Below are 5,244 nucleotides of genomic sequence, written 5' to 3' on the forward strand. Positions count from 1 at the left end.
AGAGCAAAATCATTAACTTGTACTAGTGTTAACCTAGAATCTTTTGTACGAGGGAATGTGTAATTTTATTTTAATCGAGTGTGTAATATTACACTGCTGTTCGAGGGTCCTTTTGTTTACAACAGGCTCGTTCGCCGCTATCAAGACACTAAATCAGAAACTGGCCGTGAAATCGTAGTCGAATTAATTCGCTTAGGCTACTTGAATGGTGAAACAAAATAGATAAATTAATGCGCAATCTGAACATCCTGCAAGGTATCAAACGATGGATATAAGAAGTAGTAATAATATAAGAAAATGTTTAGAGTTGCTACTCTCGTTCACGATTAAATAGTAAATACGGTTAAGATGAGTTTGTGTTTGAACTGGCAGTGAGGCCAGTTGATTGAGGCCCCTTGTATAGATGCCTTTTGGTTTCCGTTTGGACGCTCTTTTAAGAGTCTTTTTATCAGATTTATCTATTCATTTAAAGACTAAATTAGGGAGGTTATACAAAGGTTATGATAGTATGATTAAAAATATTTAGCACTCCATTTTTATGAGTTTTTACTTGCTTTCACATGCTCTATTTCTGATGTCCTTATGATGGATATTACACAAATTGTTTATAAACAGTTTGCCTTTTCACTCAGACCAGATGTTTCAGGTATGTTTGTAATGAGTTTTCATTTTAACCCTTATTTGATTATCGGGTGCCAGGAAGAGAGCATCTTAATTTTATTGCTGTTATAGCCTGCTCAAATATATATTTTTTAATTTTGCATTAGGAAAGGTTTGCCTCCTTCTTTTTATTTTCTCCTTTTTATTTTCGTACAAAAAAGAAATTATTTATTTCTTAGTCAAATTTGTATCTTTCTTCAAATTTTAATAAGAAACTTTTTATGGTGGTTATCACACTTTTGTCTTTAAATGCTTGGTTTTATTTTCAGAAATCCTGCACATTAGTTTGATTATTGGAATTTTAACAGTACCTTTAATTTGATTTTGATCTCCTTTAAATTTCTTTAATTTTAAGGAAGTAAATTAAATATAATGCACAGGGATATTTACGGATTTCATAAATTCCAAGAGCTACAAAGGACTCAAGTACAATCAGGGATTGAAAGATTTTAAGCTTTTTAAAAAGATTCCAAAGAATTTCAGAAGATTTAAAAAATTTAAAGAGTTGTCAAGGGATTTCGTAAAATTTTTTAAGTTTTGAAGGAAGCACCCCACGGGGATCACCAAGGACATCCGCAAGGGACTTTGAAGACTCTAGAGCTTCTGCGAGATTTGCAAAATGGTTCTTCTCCGTTTTTAGAATTGATATCGAGTTAGAAGAAAGGATTTCCGAAAGTATCTGCGAAAATGCATTCTTGTTCATTTTCTTAATATGGTCTTCGACTCATTATTTTAAAAATCCGAAGTCTTTGTTGTACTTTACACTTTCTTTAGATATCTTTATTGCTCTTTATACTAACACGTAAACTGTTTGTGATACTCTTAATAACTAAACTTTGACTTTTACTTACTAAACCTAAAATCTTGTAAGTCTTTGTTCCGGGATGGTATCTAATTGGAATTTGTTATTTATAAATATTATATTAGTTTTTGGTGAATCATTCCCTGAAAGGATAAATCAAAATTTAAGAAGTTTAAATTAGACCAAAATTGATGCAAAATCCTGTTAAATAAAATAAGAATCCAACCACCAAATTTGGACCACAACGAATAAACAAAAACCAAAAATACTATTGTAATCTGAAAGAAATAAAAAAAAACAACTAAAATTTTCGGACAAAAATAACAAAAAGAGGATAATTTCGGTTCGTCGACGATACCCTATTATGTGTTCCTCTAGAAGAGTTACAGATCGTTATTGATACTTTTAACAGTTTTAATCCAAAACTTTAATTTACTCACGAAATATAACAGGATTATAAAATCAGTTTTTCGGACATAGAAGTAATTAAGGGTTGAGATGGTAATATTGTTACCAATTGGTTCAGGAAAAGAACATATTCAGGTAGAATTTTAAATTTCCTTTCTGCTCCTCCCTTTTAAAAAAAAATTGCAGTAATTAAGAACTTAGTTGAGAGAGCTCTAGGTTTGTCCCATTATTCATTTCACACAAGAAATTAGAATATTTTTATGAATATCCTTTTTCTGAATCATTATCCAAAAATGTTAATTGAGAAACATATTGCACTTAGAGTTCAACAAATCAAAAATAAAGAGATCGATAATTTGCTTGTAGATAATAAAAAAGAGTTAAAGGAATATAGTCGAAAATCACTAAAAAATTACTTTTGTTTATTATTTTGCTTTTACAGTAATAAATTGTATTTTTCTGACCAACTGGAAACTATTTTGATAAGTCACCCAAGGTCTCAAATTTAAAATCATTTTTACACTAATTGTTATTTTCTAAACAATTACTGTTTGTTTAAACCATTTTTTCTCACCTGTAAAAAATAAAAGTCATCATTTTTCGGGATTAATGACACAGTTGACGAATTTCAATAATAATATTTTTAAAAAAAATAATATTTTGCATTTTGTAGAGAATTACCGGACACAATTCAATGGGGTTGGGAGCGTCAACATTAAAATTTATTAAGTGTAAATTATTACTTGAACTTTCACTAAGAGGCGGCCAAACTTTTATTACAAAAAATTAATAAATTGTACTTATTTCTTTTCTTTCTCCGAAAACCAAGCTTTTTTCATTAAAAACCCAATTATAATTACAAAAGATCGGGGGCACCAGTTAATGTCAACTTATTAGAAGAAAATATGAAAATTTTTTTTCCCTAAAACAAACAAATTTGAAAAGGGGGAAGGGGTTTTCAACCGCCGGAAATAGAAAGTCAATTTTTTACAGGTTTAAATGTGGACGTACTATTCATGCACTGATGTAACGCCTTTTTAAATAAATTTGAAAACATTTAAAAAATGGCAGTTCTGAAAATTACAAAAAAAATTTTGTTGTTTAATAGAAAATGGTAAAAATAATTTTCGAGAAGTCGCTTGTCATGAATCTCTTAAAAATTTTGTTAGATTTTAGTCTTCGTAATAACTCAAAATAAAGTGGGACGAAGGTTTTCTCTAAGTACTCAAAACTGTTGTTCTTGGTGGTTTGGAACCCACCCTCAACTGTAGGTCCCCCTTTCACCACCAAGTAAGTGTGTCGGGGGAAGGGTGTATATAAATAAAAAAAATGTGCAAGAAAGATGTACACCCTTAGTGGACACATTAGAAGCTTCCATAAAAGAAACTCAACATCTGATGACAATTGTAAATTAAAAATTGATTATACTATACAATATTTTTGTAATAAAATGACGGCTTTTCAGATCGTAGTTTGCTACATGTAAACCAAGTCTTTGGCCGTTTACGAAATTCAGCAGTTTTGACTATATAGCTCGTGTTGTTTTTCTGGTAAAGGCGTGAAAGGTTAGAAGGGTTTGGTGTGCTCGGCGATTTTCTTCTTTCGAAAAAAATGGAGCAAGGAGTTTGCATTAAATTTTGTGTGAAAAATGGAATCCAGTGCTCTGAAACTCTTGAAATGTTGACAGTTGCATACGCTGAGTCTACACTGAGTAAGAAAAATGTGTATAAGTGGTACAAGCTCTGCCAACAAGGCCGAGAGGATGTCGAAGACGAACTTCGCCCTGGACGTCCCAGCACGTCAACAAAAGAGGAGAACGTTTAAGCAGTGAAAGAAATAGTGTTGAAAAATCACCGAATTACCACCAGAGAAGTTGCTTAAGATTTTGGCATATCGGTTGGCTTATGCCGTGCTATCTTTTCGGACATTTTGGGCATGAGACGTGTGTCAGCAAAATTTGTTCCAAAATTGCTTAATTTTGATGAAAAGATCCATCGCATGACCATTGCGCAGGAGATGTTGAAGGAAGTCAATAATGATCCTGATTTTCTCAAAGGGGTTATAACTAGGAATGAATCGTGGGCATATGGTTATGACGTCGAAACTAAAGCCCAATCGTCTCAGTGGAAGCATCCTGAGTCTCAAAGACCGCAAAAAGCACGTTAAGTCCGGTCAAATGTGAAGGATTTGCTCACTGTCTTCTTTGATTACCGAGGCGTAGTGCATCAGGAATTCTTACCACAATGTCGTACGGTCAATAAGGAGTATTACCTTCAAGTTATGCGCCGTTTGCGAGAGGCGATACGCAAAAAACGTCCGGAACTTTGGAAAAACAATTCGTGGCTTTTGCATCACGATAATGCACCTGCTCATTCATCGTTTCTTGTGAAAGATTTTCTGATCAACAACAGCACCACAGTCATGCCTCAGCCTCCATATTACACAGATTTAGCCCCCAGTGACTTTTTTCTTTTCCCAAAACTGAAGAGATCCGTGCAAGGACATCGTTTTTCAACGATTGAGGAGATAAAAACTGCATCGCTGAAAGAACTCAAGGCTATACCACAAAATGATTATCAGAAGGGCTTCGATGATTGGAAAAAGCGTTGGCACAAGTGTATTATATCTGAGGGAGATTACTTTGTAGGGGACAACATAAATATTGAGGAATAAATGAATATTTTTTAAGAAAACCGTAAAGTCACTTTATTTTTTGAACACACCTCGTATAATATTTGAAAAATGTGAGTTAGTAATTTTATAATTTCTTTTACGTGTGAGAGAAACGAGAGAAGGTAAAAAATAAAATAATGTATTCCAACGACTACTAGACAATTAAAGAATAATATTTATAATGGTTTGTAAATTTTCAAGTGCATTGAGTTTATTTCTTATTTGCTTATATAAACATCAAAATAATTTTTAATAATGATGAAAGCAATAAAAGTGTTAAATATAGGAGATATAAAACAAGAAATTAATGTGCTAATTAGAAATAATGGTTAAATTTGTTTTTCCCTTATCACAGCTAGCTTAAACACAAAAAATTATTTTTAAAGAACACCGCCAACGATTTGTTACCTTTTGTGTTATTAAGAAAAGCGAAATACCGAGAGCTTAGTTCGATTAGTAGTTTTTTAAATTATTCAATCATCAGTGTTCAATACGCAATTCTAAAATAGTTTACTTTATAATTTTAAAGAACTTTTAATAGATGTATTTTTTAATCAAAAGACTTAAGAGTCGTAAAGTATGTTTAAACGTTCTACTGAAATATCACGAACTTTAAAAAAATTAAATAATTTCAAATGAACAGATTTATAATTTCGCGATTCTATTCAGTTGCGAACCTAATATCATTAATGCAATATTAT

The sequence above is a fragment of the Belonocnema kinseyi genome, chromosome 9, assembly GCF_010883055.1.
Source record: "Belonocnema kinseyi isolate 2016_QV_RU_SX_M_011 chromosome 9, B_treatae_v1, whole genome shotgun sequence".
In the NCBI taxonomy this organism is placed as follows: Eukaryota; Metazoa; Arthropoda; class Insecta; order Hymenoptera; family Cynipidae; genus Belonocnema; species Belonocnema kinseyi.